Genomic DNA, 25,177 nt, shown 5'->3' on the forward strand with positions numbered 1-25,177 from the left:
GCACATCTGTGTATTTGTTCATAGTACATTTTTATATCTGCCCATCTTGATATCAATATGGAACATCTGTATGCTATACAGCTCATCTTTATATCTGTGCATTTGTCTGTAGTTCATCTGTATATTTGCTCTCTGTATAGTGTTGCAAAATCAGTTTCACTCAGGTTCTTTTTTATTCCTTGAAGGATCCAGAAACGGCACCGGAACTCAGTAGTCATTTCACAAAAACCTTTATTCATCTTTATTCATCTTCATTTAAGCATGCATCTTCTCGAAGGGGAGACGTGCCAGGCCGGTGTCCCTCTGCAGATCTTCATTCCTTTGTCTGTGAAACACAGCTTTATAGAAGCGACCCCATCATAAAACCCCCATGGTGTGCTGCAAACTCTGTGTCTGTGTGTGTATGCACGAGCACGTGAGTGCCTGTGTGTGCGAGTACCCGTGTGTCTATGTGAGTGAGTGTGTATGTCGGTGTGGGTGCGTGGTAACAGTCAAAGCACTGTGTGTGTGTCTCTCTGTACGTGACTTCCTGCCGGTTATAAAAGTAATCTCACCCAAGCTACACCAAATTCCTCTGCACAACAGAGAAAACAGAGTTAACATATTAAAAACACTGAGACCCCCACTCTGCATCCACTGGGTCGTTGGCCTCTTGTTGTCTTACATTTACAGATAAGGTGGAGAGTGAACACATTCCAGGGTGGCCTTTTGTTGTGGGCAGTCTGAGGTACACCTGTGCACTACTCATGATGTCAGATCAGCATCCTGATGTGGCACACCTGTGAGGTGGGATGGATTATCTCAATATAGCAGATGTGCCCACTACCACACATTTGGACTGATTTGTGACCACTGTTTGGGAGGGATGGTTATATTGTGTATCTGGAATGAATTTTAGGTCTCTACGTCCATCCCATGGGGAATGGGAGCCGTAACAAAGGTGTTGCGTTTATATTTTTGTTGAGTGTATGTAATTGATTCACATCAACATTGATTATAATGCATTGTTATTTTTGTGCAGGGAGAGCAAAAACATACAAACTCCCTCTCAGCTTGTTCGTGGCCAAAAATGGCCACCCCTTGTTTATGTTTACAAACTGCTATAAAATTCATATATATTAAGAAAAATTTCCACTTTTTTTGACTTGATTTTTTAGATTAGCATCAGTGCTGTTCATGAAAATCAAAATTTCATTCAAATTCAGAATTTTAACCCTTTAAATACAAGTTATATCACATAATCCTAGGAACTCATAAATGGAAAAAATCATAAAACCCCATTTTTTTTCCAAATAAAACATGCCATCTGATTTATTTTCTAACCATGATGGAGGTTAGATGTATGGCAATAATTAACAGTATCAATGACTTTTATACATCTTTGTTTTTTCTGTGCAGTGACAGAAAAACGAAAAAACTCCCTCTCAGCTTGGGCATGTGACCACTCAAGTGAGTCACATGCCTTTTAATATCTACATATTCTGTTGCAAAAATTCAACAAACCCCCAAGCATAATTTCAGCATGCACACACACACACGCACACATGCACACGCGCATAAAGTAGTTTTGATAACATTAAGAATAAATTTGAATGTAATTCTAAATAAAGTTGGACTTTATGCAATCCTTAGAGAAAATATTTAGAAAACTGTTTGAAACAAAACTCAATAGTAAAAAAAAAAGGGGTGGGGGGCGCGCGAAATATACAGTAAATTTGTTTACAAAACTGATGTTTAGTGTAGCTCTCTTCACGACAACACAGACACAGGTTGGTTCTTTGAAACAGGCGTTTATTACTTGAGCTTTCTCTCCTCAGCTTCACCATCACGCCGATACGCCACTACGCCATGAGAACTGGTCACGAGTGAACATTACAAACCAATTAGCAACTTTACAGTACACATATTAAGTCCAAACACAAATAAAAATATTTCTCAAACGACAACCTGGTTGACTGCTTGTCCTGAAAAGAGGTGCTTAAGTCCTTGTGTTGCTTTCTCATTTAAACTTTTTGCTTAACACACTTCATGAGAGACATCTGCTCCCTCACAGTCCATGAAAAATCTAATTTACTCTTGTTAGGGGTATTCTCACAAGATAATAGCTCTTACACTTCACACATGTACATTTCAAATAAAGACATTTTAACACAAACTATAAATATTCATGAAATTATATAACATATTATAAATCAGTCATCCACATCATGAAATCTACACAGAACATTTTTAACAGAATTTACGTATACTGTAGTAGCCCCTTTATTGCACGGCATTTCCAGTGGTTTACTTTGAAAAAATGTAATGTTTTGTACATTAAAAATTTATATAGCACATTTAAAACCAGATGTACTCCAAAGTGTTTCACAAATCCAGTAAAAGCAGTAATAAAATACAAATAAACTAGCAGGTGGAAGACAAAAATTACCTAAACATACAAGATAAGCAGATATCAAGATTAAATTCAAAGGTTAAAACAATACAAAACATTGTCCAAAAAACAAGAAAAGTTGTTGCATGATATCTCACTGCATTGAAATTGCCTCAAATGATGACAAGTGTTGTTTGTGCACTGAGGGAGATGCCGCCTTACACCATCACACTGCCTCTCAGAACAACAATCAATAGCAGAATAAGTTGTTAGGCATCGGCAGACTCAACTCTGCTGCTCAACCCACAGATGCGGTGCCATTTAAGGGGAAATAAACAGGCTTGCTGGCTGTATAATATTTATTGCCAAAAAGTATTGTTAAGGCAAATAAATGATCAACCAAACACAAATTCCCCTTTTTTTGTGCTAAGTGTATTTATTGTCAGGTTTAACCCAAGCACAGCTGAAAACAGATGTTCAGCCTTTCTTCAGAACCTTTTGATTGGCTCTATTAGTTTTGTTAGTAGATTGCTAGCTCCCATGTTAGGTCTGCTTATTTTTGTCTCACTAATTTGTGTAACTCTTTGCAAGTTTTACTGATCATTATTTAAAGAAGCTCACTTCCTCTGTGCTATAGGTTTTTTGTGAGTAGCTCAATAGATTAGACAGTAGATTGGATTTGCCACACTTTATAAATCTGGCCTTAATGCTGATGAAGCAGTCACATGTCATCTCAGATTATCTAACACCAGGCAAAAACAGATTATCTGTTTTACTAATTATCATTGATTTTACTTCTCTGGTCAATTTGAAGATTTTTATAAAAAGAATTTGTTGAATTTATAAAAACAGATTTTTGCAATTTTTAAACTTCTGTTTCTTTGTCAACGATGTTACATAGTTTATACAAAACTATGTAACATTTAGAGAATCTTACTTATTTGTAGTTTGCTACAAATAAGTAAGATTCTCTAAAATCCTTTCCAGGATTATGATAATGGCAGCACTAGGAGAACCTTTACACATAATTAAAAGCACTTTAACGAGCACTTCATTTGGCGCCACACTTTAAATATAAATAAATATAAATATAAATTTGCACACAAGGTTTAATTATTTTTTGAGTATTTTAGCAATTAGCAGGTAGCCTCTTGACGAAGGCCTGCACAGCTGCCTCTCTAACATAGGACTAATGTGACTGTAGTATTAAGTTACCAGCTGAATGATTTTAAGAGAAACTGATAAAAGTGAATATTGAACAGAACGTTTGATGATAAGCTGCAGCCAGAACTCAGTCCTCTGATGTTATCACATACAGCAGAAACGAAGAGGAAACTGACAGCATCAATCTGATAAGAAGAGCTCAGTCCATCCTGTTTACCATGGAAATTCAACCATAGATCTACAAACTGTTATGTGGCTTCTGATTTTATCAAAGTAGCGAGAATTTTAGAATTTCTGAGAATTTCTGTTGTAATGGCTCAGTGTCGGGAAAGACTCAATCTCACAATAATTCCTATAGAGAGCTCCAGTAGATTTTCTTAGTGTACAGGCTGGGATTAGCTGACCTGCTGCTTTCTGTGGATGTAAACACCTGAAATCAACCAGATGTGAGCTTATGTTTCATGAGGTGTCCTGGTTGATGTCCATCCTCCACACTCACAGTACACTGTTCATGCTGTCTTTATATTAGATGACCACTGTGCAGCAGTCACACACTGTTCTTTACTTTAAACTCATCACAGTGCAGCAAACTAATCTGTTTATCCTGCATTAACCTGCAGAGGGTTTCATCAGTTTGCCACAATGCCAGTCAGTCACAGGGCTAACACATAGACACCGAAAACCAGTCACCCTCATATTAGAATCACTAGTTAACCTATCCCCACTAACTGCATATCTTTGGACTGTGGGAGGAATCAGGAATCAGAACCCACACTGACACGGGGAGAACATAAAAACTCCACACAGAAAGACCAGATATTGCAATCAGACTCAGGAACTTTTTGCTGTGAGGCAACATAGCTGATCACTGGACTCTCGTGTTCCGATAATCATGATGGCTCTGATACATTTATTGGAGCTAAGCTGCTTTAAAAAAAAAAATCCAGCTGTTATCAGTGACACTAAAATATTATTAAAGACCTTGCTGTGATATCAACGGTTAAAGCTGCTCACAGTGGAGCCAAAATCCGACAGAGAGAAGGGATACCCCCCCCCCCCCCCCCCCCCCCCCCCGCGCGCCTTTGTGTTGCAGATATACAGCGAGCAGAGCACATGTGTCGATCAGAGCAGAGAGACGTTGACCTGGACATGGAAAACCTGCTGCTGCTGCTGCTCCTTCCGTGGAGCTCAGGTAAGATTATCAGCTCTGATTGGCTCACACACCAATATCACCACGGCACACAGATCATAGAAGGAAAGGAAAAACTGCACTTTGTCAGTCAAAAGCAGTTTTTCATCTGTTTACATTCATGTCTTCATTTCATGTTTTATGACTTAACAAACTGCCCTGGTGCCATCCTTTCAGAGCTGCTGTTGGATTAAGTCATCTTTCTGAAGACTTTATCACTTTTTATTTTTAAAAAAAGCAAGAATATTAATAATACAACCCCTGGGCCTGAGTCAGCTCTATAAGTAATTACGATCTGAGGTCTCGGGCCGAAAACCACAGCAACCAGCAGTACAAACAGTTTAAATCACTGGAGGTTGCCGGACATCCAAACAGGTCATCACAGAAAGGTGAAAAAATCTCTTTCACAAAAATCCTCATTAATCCTCCTTTTGTATCGGAGGAAGTGAGTAAAAGAGCTTTTCTGTTTCAGGAAGAAGTCCCCCTTAAGTATCCACTCCTTTCCCCCCCCGCTGATTCCAGATATTCATCGTCTCTGTTTCCAGTGATCTATTCACCTTTCTCTTGTTTGCTGTGCTTCTTCATTTCCCGATTGCCTGATTTGATTTGTTCTGTGTGAGGTTGGAACATGTCCTGCTTTGCTGCTGTAGTCTTTTGTTCTCACTTTTCTCTTTTTTGGGTTATAGACTAGATGTTCTGTGCTGTTGTATTTTCCACATGTTGGAAGAACGTAGGGATGTGTTGAGCTTCTGAAGCACAGATATTTTGAAGTGCAGTTCAAAACACCCAGGTCACGTGACCATGACAAGTTTTGGTTTTTCTTCACACCAGTCTCAAAAGGTGGTGTACCTGCTGGTTCCAAATACTGCCAGGCTTCACATTTTTATAAAGCAGAGAGATTTGTAATGACAAAATTAATGTTTTTGATATAATTAATTACAGTCCATGTGCAAAACAACACCCTCTCTCTAATTGTTTTTTTTTTTGCTGCAGATTGTGAAAACCAATAGACTTAAACACTGGAGTCAAAAGTGCAATCCAAATTAATATCACATAAATATATTAATAATATATAAATATCTTATTCAAATTATTTCTGGTATATAGACGAGAGAAAGACAGAGATTAATTACAGGTGATGTATTTCTTAACACCTTTGCTTTAGGGATGGGTTTAAAAAATCTATTTTAAAAGATCTATTGATTTTAGCTTGAGTGATATTGATTCATTAAATCCTGAATCGATTTTTAAACATAAATGTATTTTGCCAGAAATACATTTATGTATTTATGTATTTTTGGGGAAAAAAAGAGAGAGAGACAGAAATCTCAAGTTAAAGCTCACAAAACTATTTCAACAACCACCAAACAGCTGAAACAGCAAGTGAGAGCTGGTGTATGGATTCTGCATAAAAATGTAAACAGAGCATGGATCGTTCACGTACACGCTGTAGAATATTTACGTACTGGAAGTGCTGGGTATACAAATCTGGCCTAAGTCTTCGGTCAGAAAGACTGCAGCAGTCCAGGAGTTTAGTTGACTGTCTTTAATTAAACTGGTTACAGAAGGGCTTGCCATGATAAATCCAACTGTGATGCAGCCAGATGTGAACTCATAATTGTGGCAGATGCAGTATAGGTGACTATAAGCATGGTTGTCTGTAAATAGAAACAGGTAATACTATAATTAGCAGGGTCAAAGATAACTAAGAAACAATCAGAACACATGATCTACTCAGACAGAGCAATATTTCACAATGTCCACAAGGCGTCGCCGTAAGACCAGAAGTTGGTTAAATAGCACATATCTTCCCAGTTGCTACAAGCATGTGGCAAGCTAACAACAGATAAACTAAACAACAAACAACAGAAAATCCTTTAACTGCGGGATGTAATCATTGGAGGAGATTCTGGCCACTGGTATTAACTTAGTACAAATTAATTAAATAATTAAGTAAACCTACTAACGCGATATCAGTGTACCGAGGCATAACTTTGGCTTTAGAATGCACAAAAAACTATAATTAATATCATACCAGTTAACACGTCAAAGGTAATAACACTTACAGTTTCATTAACGCACAAGGAATCACACAAACTGCGTTACTACTGCCATGCTCTGCTGCTGCGCCTTTCGTCTCTCACTCTCCCTCTGCGTGATGCGCACATGATCACTGATGCACTCACTTGGGTGCACTTGATTCTTGCCTCTAGCCATCCTGAGGCTGAGTCAGCAGGGAATTTGTACACACACCATCGGGACTGAAAGATGACATTTCACAGATTCTGAAGCTGCAGGTTTCATTGCTCCGACCAAGATTCATTGAATCAACAGCAACAGAAGATCAAAATTACACTTCAAATTTGAGAAACGTCATCATTAATTACCTCTTACTTTTGCTCTTTTGCTTCCACCACAATAAAATCACATTTTCTGCACAGCTCTTTCTCTCTCTTTCTCAGTGTACTAAGAGACCAGTTTACCATCAAAATCTGTTTTCTGCATTATTCTCTGCTTATTACACACCAGTCTACTGTTGTATTCAGTGCTGTCTGCCTCTGACATTAAAGCCTCGTTTCTGCTATTCAATACCAAAGAAATTTGAACTTAAAAATTATGCCAAATTGCAAAATGCTTAGCTGTGTCTCTAATAAAACCGCTGTAACTTTGCTCTGCTTCACTTCAGCAGCATCAGGTAATGTGCATGTGCTGATTCATTGTTTTCTTCTGTTTTTGATCTACTGCAGAATATTTTTAAAGGGGTTATCTGCTGTAAAAATTCGGAACTTGGTTTGAATCCAGAAAGACACCAACAAGAATAAAGCTGATTTTTTTTAATGATAAAAGTGTCACGGTCCTGGGTCTTATGACCCAGTGTTTTGAGTTTCAGTTCTTTTGATGCTGTTAGTGTATGTTCTAGCTTATTATGTTTCCTATGTGCATCTGTTTATCAGTTCCCCCTTGTATTGTCATACCCTGTGAAGTCTCCCTTGCCCTTCGCTTCATGTGTTTCTTATCTATTTGTCTTATGTTGTTAGGTCTGCGTTTCATTAGATTTCCTGTTTTATTTTGAAGGGTTCCTGTGTCCCTAGGTTCTATGTTGTTACTGTTACGCTCCCCTTGTCACGTCGTTATGTTCATGTGTGTCAGCTGTTTCCCCATGTGTTCCCACTTCCCTCATTATCCTCCGGTGTGTATTTAGTCCGCGTGCTTTCAGTCATTCGTTGTCAGGTTGTCTGCTCATCCATGTCTCGTCTCCAGGTACCCATGTCAGTTCACTATGGTTAAGGTTTTTCATGTTTTGTTATTAGTTCACCCAGTTTAGGTTATTGTTTAGTTTTCACCGATGCCCTCTTATTTTGTACCCTCGTTGCTAGTCTCAATAAACGGCTTGTTTTGTTAATCCACACCACGTTTTGGTCTGCGTTTGAGTCCACCTCTGCAACACATACGGTCTGCCCCAGCCAGATCGTGACAAAAAGCATAGATAGAAATGAATGAAATGATGATCAAAGATTTAACTAGAAACAAGAACAGATAAAGTGAATGACAAACAACGATCTGAAAGCTTTGAGGACCTCCATGAACTTTTTTGAAAGTTCTGGATCCACGTGCTGCTGATAGGGATCATATGATGTTTGGGGTTCTCCCTGCTGTTTTAGGGTCTCGGCACCTGTGGATGAATGTTGTTGTTAACATATAAATAAACTTAAGTGACACTTGAAGAGTTTTTTCTTGAGAGTTTTTTTTTCTTAACAGGTGTTGAAATTCGTTCGATTTGCGTAGGAGAAGAAAGCAGGCTGAGTCCAGGTAAGGTGTCAAAAATGGTGATTTTATTACACACACTGCGCAGAAGTGTGGGAAGAAAAACTTGCAAGACATTCTCCGCAGGGCGGATGCTTTTTCATTCTTATATTACCCTGATGACGTCACACAGTTAGACCTTACTGGAAATGATATCAATTTCCCCACAATTCCAAAAGTTCTCCTTATATAGACATCAGATGATACTTTTAGAGAAAAACAAGTGTGTGTTCTGATGTGCATTTTGTGAAACTGTGAGTCCACCAGAGGCTGTCCCGAGACGACCTCCCTTCACTTAAGAAGTGTGTATGTGAACGTGCGTGTTTTTACATAACTCTGTATGTGCATGTTTGTGTATGCAGGAGGCCCAACTGGACCCTCAGTTTCGAGAGGTGGTGATGAGATACAATGATAGATATCATTTGAGACTGAGTAAAGATTCTACTCAGATTATCATAGATATAAAACAAAGATCATGCTGTCATCAGATTCAACAATGATAAATGATTAATCAATGATAGTTATGATTATAAAATGTCACCATAAGAATACAAAATAAAATATCTCTTGTCCACACAGGCTATCTATTAATTGCAAGACAAACATGAAACACTCAAAAAACCATTTAAAATCACCAATTAACCTACCGAGTATGGTGAGCATGCTCTCCTGTGTCAGCATGATGTCTGATGAACAGTACAACGTGAATCTGCCTCAGTCTGATTTATGGAAAACTTTTTTTTCATATTCTAAGAGTTTTTATCCACAGCTGAGCTCCAATCCAAATCTTGCTTCATACTGATGGATTTTCTCTGATTTTTGTTATCAGGAGTCCAGCCTGAAGGAGAAGATATTTCAATAGGTAAACAGAGAACTCAGATGGAAAAAAAACCCACAGAAGCAGCAGCAATGTTTGACTTTAATGTTTTCAGAGGGAAATTCACCACTATTACTGATGACTCTATGCTTTCTGTTCAGAGCCTGGTGATGTCAGGTTGGTGGGAGGAGCCAGTCACTGTGCAGGTATACTGGAGCTGAAACATCTGGGAGAATGGAGACCAGTCATTGGCTCATTCTATGTTGTTACTGCGAAAGTAGCAGCTGTCTTCTGTAAACATCTGGACTGTGGCTCTGTTGTTAATGTAGAAAAACAATATGAGTCCACAAAGAGATCTGTGTGGTGGATCGGAGTTTACTATGCTAATTCTGGATATGCTCTGAGGGACTGTACATATTCAGATGAATCTTCCTACATTCTGAATACCACCTGCTCAGGTAAGGTTCAGTGACACCATCAATGACATCAGACAGAGCAAATACAAAAGAGTGCAAGTTAGATAAAAAACACTTCTCATACTGAACATTGTGTTCAGTGTCTGAAGGGTTTCGCTAGATTAGCTTAGCTTGTAGCAGACTCGCTAGCAGCATGGCTTCTTCAGCTGTCCCTGCCAAGAGTACCTGGCTGCAGCCACTGGGGAGTGGATATTGCGACCTCCACAGTAACCGGAAACACGTAACTTCAGTTAAATCGACTTTGACAGCAAAAACTAAATTGCATTTTTGTCACTATTGATGCTGCTGAGAAATAAACATGGCTCTAAGTGTTTTTTAACACTCTGGGTTTGTTAAAAAAAAAAAAAAAAAAACCCTCAGCTTGTTCATGGCCAAAAGTGTCCATGTGTTATGTTTTTTGGATTTGTATCTTTGCTACTTTTTCTGCATAAGGGTTTTTTCATAAATATAAAATGGTCATTACTTTTTACATTTTTAATTCTACAAACACCTTTTCCTGGTGCAATGCACTTGTTTGAAGGTCTGTGAAGGTTCTCAGTCATCCAGGTCATCGTAGTCAAAGGAGCTTGCAAAGAAAAGCGTCTGGACTTCTTTAAGTTGCTTGAAGACGTTTCATCTCTCATCCGAGAAGCTTCTTCAGTTCTAAGGTCAAATGGTGGAGAGTCCCAGATATAAACCTAGTGGGAGTATCCCCCCACAGAGGGACAAATGGACCCCATGATGATCCTCTAATCGCCTGAGCCAAGGTGTGAAACTGGGTGTTGGTCCCAATCAGCCAGAGTTTCGGGTGAGTTCATTGTGAAACCTGACCCCACCTTATCATGCGAATTCCTGAGATCAGATGGCCCAGGATGTGAGTGATCGTTCAGGCATCTGGGGAGGGATCTCAAAACTGGATTATAGATGGCAGAGAGTTGGTGTCGTAAACCACCGCTTCTGTTCAAAGATGGTCGCTCACAGTGGACATAGATGGCTTCTTTCACTCCTCTTTCAAACCATCTGTCCTCTCTGTCCAAAATGTGAACATTGGCATCCTCGAAGAGTGTCCTTTATCCTTAAGATGCAGATTGACAGATGAGTCTTGTCCTGTGGAGGTGGCTCTTCTGTGTTGTGCCATGCGCTTGTGAAGTGGCTGTTTGGTCTCTCCAATGTAGAGGTCTGGGCATTCCTCGCTGCACTGTACAGCATACACCACATAGTCTGTGTTTTGGCGTTTTGTCTTTTGGGTGAACCAGTTTTTGTCTGAGCGTGTTGCTGGGTCTGAAATGCACTGGGATGTCATGCTTGGAGAAAACTCTCCTGAGTTTTTCTGATACACCGGCTACATAGGGGATGACAATGTTGTTGCGTCTGTCTTTCTTATCCTCCCTCGCTGGTGTCTGGTCTTCTTTTCTGTGCCTCTTTGCTGACTTTAAGAACGCCCATTTAGGATAGCCGCACGTTTTGAGTGCTTCCTTTACATGTGTGTGTTCCTTCTTTTTTCCTTCAGGCTTAGAGGGAACATGTTCTGCCCGGTGGTGTAGGGTCCTGATTACTCCAAGTTTGTGTTCCAGAGGGTGATGGGAGTCAAAGAGGAGGTACTGCTCCGTGTGTGTGGGCTTCCGATAAACCTCTTCAATGTGCACAGCGCAGTCCAGGAAAGGCAAACAGTTATCCTTTGTGTCTTCCCTGGTGAACTTGATGTTTTTATCCACAGCGTTAATGTGCGCAGTGAAGGATTCCACTTCTTGTGTCTTGAGACACAAGAAGTGTCTCATGACACATTCCACTTCTTGTGTCTTGAGACACAAGAAGTGCGCACATTAATGCTGTGGATAAAAACATCAAGTTCACCAGGGAACAGTCGCGTCGTTCTGTCATGCTTGGCTGTGTGGCAGGCAAGCAGAAGTGGTGGACCCAAAATTGCAGGACTCTTGGAGATGGGAATAAACTGAAAACGCGGCTTTATTGCTGGAGGAATGATTCACGAAATAAAACTTACAAAAACAAAACTCTAAACCGAGGTGCTGGAGGACAGGACATTACAAACACACAGCAAGTTGAGGGTACGACGTGACCCTGACACAGAGAAACACAGGGCTTAAATACACAGATGACAGTAATCAAGGGATGAGAGACAGGAGGGTAACACACCTGGGAGAAATCACAGCTGACGAGACAGGGGAAACGTAAACTGAGCACACTCACATACGACACAGACCTTCACAATAAAACAGGAAACTCAGACACATGGAACCAAACAAGACATTGAACTAAACAGACAGATTCACAAACAGATGAAGTGACACCATAGACAGACAGATACAGTCGCAGACTCAGAAGCAGACCGAATATAACACGTAGAACTCAAACAATAATAATAATCATGATAATAAATTGGAAAATGATAATAATAAACTTAAAGCGCTGGGTCACCGACCCAGGACCATGACAAGAAGGAGGTATAGGGTCTTCACACACCCCCGTTCTCTGCTGGCCATCGGGGCGGGGGGCTAGGAGGAGGTGTTGGCCGTCCGATTGGCCTCCCTGCTCCTGCAGAGCCTGGGGCGGTCTGCTTGCCTACACCACGGGGGAAAGGGTAACATCTCTTGGGTCTAGGTGCCGTTTCCCCCCTCTGGGGGTGAGGGTATCTGGACCTGGGGTATAGAGTATATTTGGGGAGTGTGATTGTGTGTACATGTCCATTTATGTCTATCCTTAAGTTGGGTGAGTGCTGAGTGTTTGTATATGTGTGCATGGGGTGGGAATGCATGTTTGTGTCTGTGTGTGCCTGTTTGTCTGTGTCTATATGTCAGGTCGAGTCTTAGACTCCACCTCTCTGGGAACTCCCAGGCCCTCCAAGGCCTATCTCCCCTCACCACACTCCCTGCCGGTGACTGATGCCCTCAAGGGTCGGTGCATTGGTGGTTCTTGGTGTCCGGCGCTGGGTGCTCAGGTATGTACCAGCTCACTCACTCCCGGTGGCTACTTGGCGGGGCCTGGCACCAGGCCTCTTCTGGGGGGGCCCTCGGGCATCCGGCCTCTGGGCCTGCAGCTTGGTTCACTCTGGCACAGCTGGCTGCCGGCAGAGCTGGCGGGCATGCCGGTGCAGCCCCCTCTGGCTTCTGCTCTGCGGCTACTGGGTGACCCCTCGTCTGGGGATCTCCTCAGCCCTTCCCAGGAGGGTGGCACGGATGCCCCTCCGGTGGTCCTCCTTGGGCTCTTGCACTCTGGAGCCTCTGGATATCTGGAGCCTGGATCTCCTCCATGCCTGCTTCATGCCCTGGGGGACGGGGCTAGGCCCTCTACAGCCTCTAGCAGACTGTTACATGGGGAAACCTTTTGAATACAAGCGCGCTGATCCACACAGGTGTGCACACGGGTGTTCACTGTTCGTAGACATAAACTACACCTTTCTTGGCTGCTACTTCGAAGCACATTGTGCGCTGTCGGTTCTGCGTGCTGCACAACAACATTCAATATTTAGTATTTACTGCTGTTTACACTTAGCTAGATTCGGTTCGGTGTTTTGTTTTTTACTTTTTCTACGTGTATCTGTGTGGATGTGTGTGTTTTTTGTCATTATACATCGAGTAGAGTCCACCTACAGTCGTCAGGACCTTCTGAGTTTGGGATTATGCTGTGCAAGGAGCATTACATCGGACTACCTCCACTTTCACGGCATTCCAGAGGACATAATAAGAGCTCCAGGGTCTCCGTGGTTGGTTCTTCCCAGCGGCAAGACAAAGAGGAAACGTAAACAAAGGAGCCAAAAGCGTGGCTGCAAGGCGGGCCCACTAGCACAGCTAAAGAAACAGCCATTTAAGCCACCGCTTCCGAGTATTTTCCTCTCCAACGTCAGGTCCATAACCAACAAAATCGACGAACTGAGATTACAAATTGCAGTCAATAAGTGTGTACGGGACAGCAGCATAATATTACTCACAGAGACTTGGCTGCAGCCATCAATTCCGGACTCAGCTATTGAGCTAGCAGGCCGCACGGTCCACCGTCACGACAGGAACGGCCACTCCGGAAAGATCAAAGGAGGGGGTTTATGCATCTACACCAATGACAGCTGGTGCAAAAACACAAAGACTGTAGACAGCCACTATTCCCCAGATTTGGAATATTTGACTGTGAAGTGCAGACCCGTCTACATACCTCGCGAGTTTACTGTTGTCATGGTAATGGCCGTGTATGTACCACCCGATGCTAATGCTAACTCGGCCATGGAGGAGCTGCACAAGACAATAAGCAACCAGCAGAACTCTCATCCAAACGCAGTGCACATTATAGCTGGGGACTTCAACCATGCTGATTTAAGGTCAATATTCCCCAGATTTGAACAGCATATTAAATGTGCAACGAGGGGGAAAAACACATTGGATAAAGCCTACAGCAACATCCAAAAAGGCTACAGAGCAACCCCTCTACCATATCTACACTCAAAAAAATAAAACATTAGATTTACTTAAAAAAGTTATGTCAAGTGGTTCCACACAACTGCTTTAAGTAACTTTTAAGAAATGTTGTTACTTAGTTTGAACTCAATACTGTTAAGTTAGATTTACGTAAGTGTATTGGCTAAATGTAACTTAATTGCAATGCTTAGCTGATACTTATCTTTGTTGCTTTAAGCCTACATAACTTGTTTAGGCAATATCTTTGTAATACTGTTACTTAGCTGGTACATAACTTTTCTGCTTTAGAAGGACATAACCTGGTTAGGTAGTATCTTTGTAAAACTGTTATGTAGCTGCTACATAACTTTGTTGCTTTTGAATTACATAAAAATGTTAAGTAATTTCTATTCAATACAATTACAAATAAATCATTTACACTGGTTACTTCCATACAAAATAGCAAAGTTTCTTAAAAGTTACTTAAAGCAGTTATGTGGAACCACTTGACATAACATTTTTAAGTAAATCTTAGGGAGATCTTTTAGGAAGAAATGAAGACAGCACCCAAATTATCAAACACAATCCTGCCTTTAATAAGCACATTCAGTGCATATAAAATACTTTTTTCCAAGCACAACAGCTTAACACAAAGTGCAATCAATGCAACTTGTTACAAATTCCAAGTGAATATTTTGTGCAGAAAATGTAGATCAGTATAAAGTGCTAACCAACTTGTCGTCAAACTAAAATGATTAAAAAAAATGATCCAACAAAGTCCTGTCTTTACTAAGCACATTCAGTGCATATTAAATACTTGTTGACAGACCGAAAAGACTGTAGAGCCGTAGCTTAACACAAAGTGCAATCAATGCAGACAACTTGTTACAACTTTAACTAAATACTTTGTGCATAAAACAATATTTTACTTCAAAGATCAGTGAAGTGCTAACCAACTTGTCTTTCAACAGGTCCAGAAAGCATCCAAATTATCAAAAAAAAATCCTACATTTTACAAGACGTTTCAGGAATTATTTTCAAACACTGATAAGCATGAAAGAGCAAACTAAACTCATTTAAAACAGTGAAAATTGGCTGTTTTGTTCAAAAACTGTACTCTAAAACAGTGCTACTCAGTTTTTCAAGTTATGGTTACATCCCAAGTTGCAGACAGCTGCCAAATGTCACATTCTTTGAAATATCAAATCACAGCGGCCTAACTGCTAAAACGTTTTAAAATGTCTGTCATTTTCTGTATGTTGTCAAGTAGCAGTAGAAGAAGTGCAACACCAATTTTTTAAGTAACAGTATTTTGCTAAAATGCAAATGAACATTATTGTTCTCTAAAACTGGTGAATGTTCCCAAGAAACAGTACTGACAATGAAAAAAAGTGTTTATGAACAACTTAACTATACCTGAACGTAAAGCATTCAAACTAAGTTAAGCAATAAGGGCCTCCCGCTTCCTCCTCTTTATTCAAGGAGTTTGTTTCTGAGCACTTGAACTTTGTTTGATAGCTTCTTAGCATCAAGTCCCATCAGTACTTTCTGAAAAAACTCAAAAGTATACCTGAGGTTGGATGGGTAGCTCATGTTTAAAGTGTAGATCAGGCCGAACAACAACACAACAGCAGTGGCAACATCAGGAAGATCTCTGAGCACAGCGACACCCTCAATTATGATACCAATGTCTTCTGCCGGGTCAAGGTCACGCTCTCCTTCTGGTTTGATGACGTAGATGCCAATGAGCGTCTTCTCCATTTCACTTTCGGCCTCATGGAAGTCCACATCCTAAAAAAATAAATAAATAAATAAACATAATAATACAAGTTGCAGGGTTTCTTATCAATTAAAGGGATATTCCACCCAAAGTGGAAATTTGTCTATTACCATATTGCCAAGAGTTAGATAAGTGAGAAAAAAGCATTTTGTAACCAGCACAGTACATTTCTGATCTTATACCCATTGTTCCTGGTGAGCTCAATAATCATGTCGACTGCAAATGAAAAGTAAAAAGTAACACGACGGATTTGCAGGAGGAGGCGATTTAGACTTGGGCCTACATTACGGTTACGCCAAAGCACCCTGTAATCCATGGCATAGCACTTGGATACAACAACAGTGGTTGAAAAAGCCTCTGGTTTCCATAAATAAACACATATTCGAATATCCATGCACCATGCAGCGGCGGCTTACAGTGTTGTATGTGGTAACCATAATGTATTCCCAAGTCTAAATCTACTCCTCCAAATCCTTCAAGTTACTTATTACTTTTCATTTAAAGTCGACATGATTATTGAGCTCACCAGGAATAATTCGTACCATTAAAGAGTCATTTGCAACCAAAATGCTTATAGTTCCCATTCACTCCATTTTTTAAATGCTAGGCAAAAGCAAATAGACTGCTGCCGGATCAGGAGAATTATTGCACTGGTTACAAAATTATTTTTTCTCACTTATCTTACGCTGGGTAATATGGTAATAGACCAATTTTCACTTTGGGGTGGAATATCCCTTTAAGCTGCAAAACAGTAGACAGCTCAGAGCGAGATGAGAGGTGTTGGTCCATCATCTAGATTACACGGCAGAACAACAAAGCAGAAAGACAGTACACTCAGCCCACATTACACCCCAACTGTAATGGCAAGGGTCACTCCCACATAAGCTTGTGCTTTTATATCTCCAATAATGTTCTAATTTTAACTTTTTGTTATAATCTAGTGAATGTGTGTGAGGAAAAATTACCGTCAGTTAAATTTTTATTACTGGAAATTGTTTCTATTTGATTACTTGCCTGATATTCTTTGATCAAGCTGTTCGGATCTTCATTGAGGTAGACTGCAAGTCCTTTCAGCGTACACACTCTTCTCATTGCAACTGTGTCGTTCTGTAAAACATAAAAGCAAATTTGACTTAGCTAAACTTTAAAGACATTTTCAGTTAACTTCAGCAAAATAAATGTATATAATGCTTTGAGAAAAAAAGTCCATGACACACTACAGAAGAACAACAAAATTTAAAATAAAAAAAATTAAGGAAAGAAGGAACATTATCATTTGAAAAAATGTGACGAGCAAAAAAAGGTAACCACAGGATCCCAAAAAAAACCAGAAACCCGACCAAAAACAGCAGCATGAAGAATCCAGTGAGGAAGAGGATGAACAAGAGGTCACACCAAAGCCAGCCTTAACAGAGGATTTTTTTTTTAAAGTAAACCACTGAGTCCACTGATCTAAGGCTTAGGAGGAGAGTTCCAGAGTTTGGGGGTCACAGCAGCAATGATCTGTCACTTTTGGTCTTTAGACTGTTGTGCACTACCAGGCTTTGATCACTGGACCTCAGGGACCTGCTGGGGGTGTTGGGACTGAGAAGATCTCCATTGTATGATGGTGCTTGTCCATGTAAGGCCCTAAGGACCAGAACCAGGATCTTGAAATGAACCTTGAAGTTAACCAGCAGCCAGTGACGCTGGAAGAGAAGCGGGGTGACGTGGGTGTGTTTGGAGGACTTGAACAGGAGGTTTTGCAAGGACAAATGAAAAAACAGTTGTAGTACTAAGCCAGGGTTTCCCATAACCCTGGTCCTCAGGGCCCACTGTTCTGCATGTTTTCCATGTCTCTGCTTGAGTTTGGGTCACTGAACTCGTGTGTTGCACAGTGTGTCACGTCTCTAGAGTCCTAAGAGTGTGGCATGGGCAGCCGTGTGCGACGGCCGAAAAAACGCACGGTGTGATCCCGGCACAAAACAACCAACAGCAGAGGACATCCAGGACCACAATCTGAATATTACAGACAACACCAACAAGTACCAGATTCAAAACTGTTTGTAAGGTAAAGCATGTTGGTGCAATAGCTTTACTTTTGAGCTGATTTTATAAGACAGACCATCGCATCATTACAGAGTGATAAATCCGAATCTGTGAGCCGCGTAAATGCGGCAAGGCGCAAAGGTGAAAAGTGATAAAACTCGATTCTGATACGTTTTGCCTCGTAGTAATATTGCCGCTTGAGTCCCTCACCTTTGTTCGCTGAACGCACATCAAGCGTTCTTGTCACAGAGGGAAGTCCCCCGTAGTGGAGCCAGAGCAGCGCGCTGCCTCGGTTGACAGCAGAAGTAAATAACACAGGCAGACCATGGGCTGCTCAGCTTGTTTATGATCAACTGGACGGACGCAGTGATACTACGTTCTTTTGGCCGTTAAGAAGACAGATTGCTCGTCTGTTTAGGGACAGTGAGAGACAGCCAGCGGTTCAATTGAGTGGTAAAAACACTCGCAGAGCGGAGCGTGGAGCGGGAGAGACAACAGGTGAGCTCCAAGCTAAAACTACTGTCTGTTTACCATGGTCGCTGCAATTGACGCTGAATACGTGACCCTGTACGTCACATGCGGGCGGGGGGGGGGGCTCAGAGACCTCCCTTTATCCCGTCTTGGTTTGAAAGGTGCCTGATGGCAGTTTATTCTAGCTTCAGCTTTTCTACTGTAAATGCCAAAATTCTCCCCAGGGAGCCGCGGCAAATCCCGTTTTGGAAACGCTACGGTCCTGTAAAAACCGCTTTTAATTCTGGCAATTTTTTTTATGAAGTATCCAAATCAACTTAAAACTTTATTACTGTGACAACACTATCATGAAAAGGACAAAGAATAAATTTGAATAAATAAATAGAAAGAATAAATAAATAATGACAATCATTCCTCCAAAGAATAAATAAATAAATAAATGTTCAGAATCTCCGCTTTGAGCTCGTTAACATTCTTTGGTATCCCCAAAGGAAGGGTTAACTTGAGTGCGTTGTTCTCCCCCAGGATTATCAGAAGCTTTGTTGGGGCTGTCATTTCTGATGTCCCAATCTCCAACTGTTACTCTAAAAAATAAGTGCAAGAACATGAGCAGGTGGTTCCCAAACTTCAGTACATGTTACAATGGTGAAGCAGGTATTTTTTTAGTGGTATTCAGAATTTTGCAGCACAATTTTTTTTCTAGTATTTTTACAAGGCTTGAAACATATCCGAGTAGATTTAAGTTCTGGTCCAACTATTTTTAAGAACCAAACTTTGAGAAGAACTGCTATACAGCACAAAAATTAAATCGGCAACATGGACATTAAAATTACCTGAACAGTGTATGTATCTCTTTAATGTAACAATGCGAGAAGCTCCGACTTGGTAGTCACAAAGTGGATAACAATCCACCAGATCCTGATGTGCAACAAGAGAAATTTCCTTTGGAGATGGGTCAATTTTGAAGGATCCATAGTGTTCAGTGTACCACGAGCTCAGTTTTTTTACTATAAACACCAACGAATCTGCCAAAATACACATCTGCAGGATTTCAGCAAACTCTGGCAGACCCCCCAGTGATCCATGTACTATTAACATGCCCTTCCTGTAGTAGATGCCCGCAACAGACACACTCTGGGCAAGGCTAACTACAGCTGTGTCAGGGTACTTTTCAGCAAGACAATGTGCAATTTCACGTTTGAGAAGTTCAACTGGGACTGCCGAGACTCGTGAAACCTCAAAAGTGGCTTTGCTACAGCCTGATGAATGCATGTAATGGCCAATCATGAGCTGGTGTTTGGTTGACAAAGACAGGGTTATGTTTTTGAAGCAGTTTGTGTGTCTAGCAACTTTTTTAAAAAATGTGTGCTTTGCCTCGAATCTGATTGTCCATAATAAGGCAAGTGGACCAAAATGGCGAATTATTGAGGGATAATGAGCCAGAAAGTGATGTTTTGGCAATGGTCTTCTATCTGGGCATACTTCTTTGTACCTTTGATGGTGGTCTAAAATCTTACTCTCCAGGTATGCAACTGAGTCACTGTTATGAACAGGACACACAACAAGCTCAACAATATCCTTCAAATCTAGTAGAAGTCCCCAAGCTGGTTCGTTTTCAGGTATGTGTTGTCCAATAATAAGTGGCAGAAGTCTTAGTAAACACCAATTTTCATGTGCATTGCCACCAACAGTTTTTTTACTAAGAAAATTGTGAGGCAATTTCTGAGGGCGATTAGTCTGATCCCCTCCTTTGTAGGGAAATGACTGAACAAGTCTATTTAGATTTTCAAAAGTGATGTACTTCTTGCCTATTAGTATTCGAAGGCACTCAGCTATCTCAAAAGGCACAATACCTTCAAAAAGGTCATGTGCAAGATCACGGGGGAAACCTGCAGTGACCTTGAAGAAAGACAGACTGTCTGCCAAGACACACGAGCTTTTCACACCACAACAAGCTACCCCTGTCTCACGTGCAGTTGCTATGTGTACACGATGGAGCTCCTCAGTTCTCAGAGAAAAGTCACTATTTGTAGCTTTTGATTCAATCTCTGAGCGTGTAGCAGTACAAAACCTGCAAAAGTAATCTCCAGAAAAACTTTCCACAAAACCGGCCAATCCATGAGCTCCGAGGCTGTCTGCCACTACATATTGGACAGTGCCTTTAAAGTTGACCCCTAAATTGTCAATGAACACTCCCTGCTGCTCTAAAATGACAAGGTCTTGCAAAAGTGGCTCAAATATTTTTGGAAAGCCAAAGGTCCTAAGGTCCTCACTTTTGCACAAGAGAGCCAAATAAATAGAAGAGAGGGATGAATGACTACCTGGTGGCAAGTTACCTAAAATCCAGTAAACTGAGCAAAGTTTATGCTTTTTCCGTGATGTCCCCAATGGATTGCAAATTTCGAAATCATCAACATAAAGACAAATAGAGATTCTTAGTTCACCGCCTGAGAAAAACTCATTATTTTGAAAATGTAGACCATCTTTATATGATGTATACTTTTCCTTATTTACAAAAGGATTCTGATTGTGGCTAGTGACAAATTTGTTCAGTATGTTTTCTTGTTTAAATATCTGCTGTAATGATTTTAGAATAGGAATATACTGAAAGGTCCTCTTGCTTTGGGAGTCGAGAATGTATTCAATTGGATCAATTACTTCAAAATGTTTTCTGTAATACTGTCTGCGTTTGAAGGCAGTGGCAAGTGTGCTGTCCTTTTCTATGGCTTTTAACAAAGGGTTAAAAGAAACTGCCTTTGTCAGTTCTTCAATATCAGGCTGGTCTAGACAAAGGTTATGATTCTTGAGTATGTCTACAATTACTTGATTTGTCAAAGGCACTGATGCACAGCTTATCAGGTAGTGCAATTCTGAAAGCAACTCGTCAATTGCTATGCTGGGAACATGAAAATAGTTTTCCAACTTAAGTAAAAGAGATGCAAAATTAAGTTCTATTACATTTGCCAAATCTTCAGTCTCACTTGTAGTTGTATCGTGATCAATATTTGCACTTATGTCCTCTTCTACAATAGTGTCTGTACTGTCATCAGCTGATGTTTGGCCTACAATAGTGTTAGCAATACCGATTTTAAAGTCTTTTAAGGTATAAGGATTGTGTTTCCTATTTCGATGAGACTTGAATGTACCATAGATATTTGTTTTGAAAGAACAACCCTCAAACATGCAATGCACAGTCTCGTTACATTTTAGATGGTTGTTAATGTGAGAAAAATACTCCTGCTCTGAAGCTTTGTTGCAGCAGGAACACAAATGGCAATTAAATGTTGCCAAACTCACAGACTTGTCTAGAGTTCTTTGGGTATGTGATCTGCTTAAGTGGCTATGTAGAGCATTCCATGTTTTGAAAACACAGACACAATCAGAGTAGGCACATGGATACTGCTGTCTACTATGAACTAACCTGTAGTGTTTTAATAACAGAGCTCTTGATGACACCACTTTTTTGCACAATTTGCACTGCCACATCAACGTATCTGGGGGAGAAGCACAAAAGACATTTTCATTACACTGTCCCTGAAAAAACTAAATAATTTGCACATTGTTAATGTTTCATATTAATCAGTTTTATTTTTAATATTGTATGCTACAACAATGAATTTATTGATCTACATCATCACCACTGCATATTGTGTAAATGTGTGTGTAATCTGACATTAAAAGTCGAGTGAGAAATCCCATGGACATTGTACAACATTAATGCAGTTCATCTTACACCAGCTTACTAAATGCTTTCTGCAAGCTACATCAAAACGTAAGCTGAAATATTAGACAGAAAATACACCCTAACCTGTCTGCTAGCGAGGAGCGCTTCTCCACTGTTGTTGGCTAAAGTGCAACGCAGTCAGGCGTCCGAGTATAAACTCGGCGCGAAAGTGCGTGCCGGACCGAATGCGCTGCCTGTACCGACGCATACCGACGCTAGCGCTACACTACATTTGGGCTGAAAACAGAGCTTTGCTATTGCAATGGAGTCCCCTCCAAAATCATTTGGAAACTCACGTGCAGCAAGTCCACGTTAGCAAACCTTTACCGGGCAAAACCCTGCCTGTACTCTTTTCTTAGTAGCACTTGCGACATTAACTGACGTGTGAACATATATATGTAGACGGGCTTTACAAGAAAAATGACTTCTTACCTGATTTTTGGACAAAAATGCGGCTGAATCAGTCCACATGGCGAAGAAAAAGCAAGCTTGAGAAAGAGGGTGGTGCGCATGCGCATTGGCCCTTACTTAGGCGGGCTCTGCACGCAGCAGTATGTGCAGAGGGACAAACCTGTGAATTTACTCAACAATGTTACGTTGACACAGTTCAATGACTTTGTGTAACAACAAAAAGTAACAACATTTCATTAAATTTGCACAAACACTTTAAGAATTTTTGCAAAATCGAGTTTATTAAGAACAAACAACAAAATCTACTTTAGTAAAAGCAGAGATAGGCTGAGTTCATTTTTTTGAGTGTAGGTTTGTCAGACCACATGTCCATGCTGTTGATCCCTGCATACACTCCCATTAGGAGAAGAGCCCCCCCCCCCCACCAGTCACAAAAACTGTGAAAACCTGGCCAGAAGGTGCATCACATCAGCTGCAGGACTGTTTTGAAAACACGGACTGGAGCGTGTTCGAACATCAGGACCTTGAACAGCACACAACATCAGTGCTTTCATATATTAACATCTGTGTCACGGCTCAACGGCACGAGGGAACAGGGATGGACACAGGCGCAGAAACCAACCCGGAAGCGAGGTGACAGAAAACAAATGATTTATTTCCGCCCACAGGAAAACAAAGGTGAAACACAAAGCGACGCCACCACACTAGTGGCGCGTAGGATTCGTCTGTGATAATGAGGGCGACCTAGACACCTCTAGGAGACGGCTGAACAGCGGGGACAGCGGGGAGGTAGAAACAGGACTAGGTAGGGGCCGGGGCACTGGAACAAGAGGAGATCACGATCAGAGGGATCCAGCAGACAACCAATAATCCTCCGCAGTTGAATTGAATTGCCTTACTTGGTTTCAGATGGAGGGGACAGGTGGAGCGGAAAACCCGGAAGCGGTCGAGGCGTGGGGAGGCAGGCAGGTGAGCAGTGGGCCGGCAGGCCACGTTGTGTGAGCAGCTGGCGGCCCAGGTCCAGGAGGACGGGAGCGAGGGGAACAAGATCTCCACTCCGGGTGCTATCGCTGAGGACAAGAAAAGACAGGTCAGTCATCACACGGCGTTAAGACAAGGCTTAGGATGCTCCACTGAACTAACATGGGAATAGCAGATACTCAGGCGATGAGTGGTTGAGAGCGCAGGTCTGATATACCGCTGGCACGATTGCTCACAGGTGGTCAGCCAGGGAGGGGCAACCAGACTCCGCCTAAAGGAGGAGGAGCCGCTGTCTGAGACCTGCAGGTGCCCAACCAGACCATGACATTCTGTGTCAACAGTGTCACTGTGGACAAACGTCTCCAGGTGTATTCCAACCAGAAACCCTGGATGACTAAAGAGGTCCAGGTCCTGCTGAAGCAACGTGATGCCGCTTTTAGATCCGGTGATGGTATGCAGTACAGTTCAGCCAGATCTGAGTTGAAAAGAGGCATCAGAGAGGCCAAGGCAGCGTACAAGAGAAGGATCGAAGACCACTTCAGCACCAAAAACTCACGACAGGTATGGCAGGGAGTTCAGCACTTAACCAACTACAAACCTGGCAATACCACGTTGACTGAGGGTAACGCGGAGCTTGCGGAGGAGCTGAACCACTTCTTCACACGCTTTGAGGTGAAGGGACCAGAGGCAGCAGCAGCAAAAACATCGGACAGCAGCAGCAGCCCAAGCCTCATAGTGCAGGAATATGAGGTGAGGCGCACACTGAGGGCAGTGAACCCCAGGAAGGCCACCGGACCAGATGGGGTAACCGCAAAGGTCCTAAAAGAGTGTGCAGACCAGCTGGCTGGGGTCTTCACTAAGATCTTCAACACTTCACTGTCCCAGTCCTGCATCCCGCCGTGCCTAAAGTCAGCCACAATTGTCCCACTGCCAAAGCATACTAACATTAGCAGCCTCAACGACTACCGACCAGTTGCTCTAACACCTGTTATAATGAAGTGCTTAGAGAAACTGGTCCGACGTCACATCATGTCTTGCTTGCCACCCACACTCGACCCACTCCAGTTTGCATACAGAGCTAACAGATCAACTGAAGATGCCATCGCTACAACGCTCCACACCACCATCTCTCACCTGGAAGTGCAGGGCCGTTACGCCAGGCTGCTGGCAATAATAATATTTATATTTATAACAAGGTGCAATAATAATTAATGTGCAATAATAACAGTGTGCAATACACATACACTTATTCTTCTTTTTTATACTAAGTTAATATACTGTGTTGTTTGTTGCGTTGTGATGTGTCATATTGTGTCGTGTTGTGTTATATGTAGTGCCAACGTAGGACAGTTTTTCCAATTTCATTGTACTACTGTACTATGTATGACTGTGCAATGACAATAAAGAGTTATCTTATCTTATCTTATCTGTTGGTCTTCAGACAACAATTCTGATGGCTTATGAACCAAATGGGACAGGCAAAAAAAAGAAAAAAAAAAAGATCTACTACAATCTCTCTGAGGTCTTTAGTAAAAAGCAAGCCTGTACCCTTCCCCCGCGTCACTCCTGCAACTGCAGT

At 41.4% G+C, this 25,177-nt stretch overlaps 1 long non-coding RNA gene across 1 annotated transcript; it reads right to left on the reverse strand.

The window, feature by feature from the left end:
* Positions 1-23,330: 23,330 nt before the first annotated feature.
* Positions 23,331-23,841, reverse strand: LOC146579133 (uncharacterized). The gene is made up of 3 exons (XR_014890420.1): positions 23,761-23,841; positions 23,517-23,687; positions 23,331-23,437 (listed from the first exon to the last, which is right to left on the reverse strand). It is a non-coding gene; the product is annotated as an uncharacterized LOC146579133 (long non-coding RNA).
* Between the last annotated feature and the right edge of the window lie 1,336 nt (positions 23,842-25,177).

The sequence above is a fragment of the Mchenga conophoros genome, linkage group LG3, assembly GCF_057382185.1.
Source record: "Mchenga conophoros isolate Kocher_MC1m ecotype Shallow Benthic linkage group LG3, M_conophoros_male_GT1.1, whole genome shotgun sequence".
Lineage (NCBI taxonomy): Eukaryota > Metazoa > Chordata > Actinopteri > Cichliformes > Cichlidae > Mchenga > Mchenga conophoros.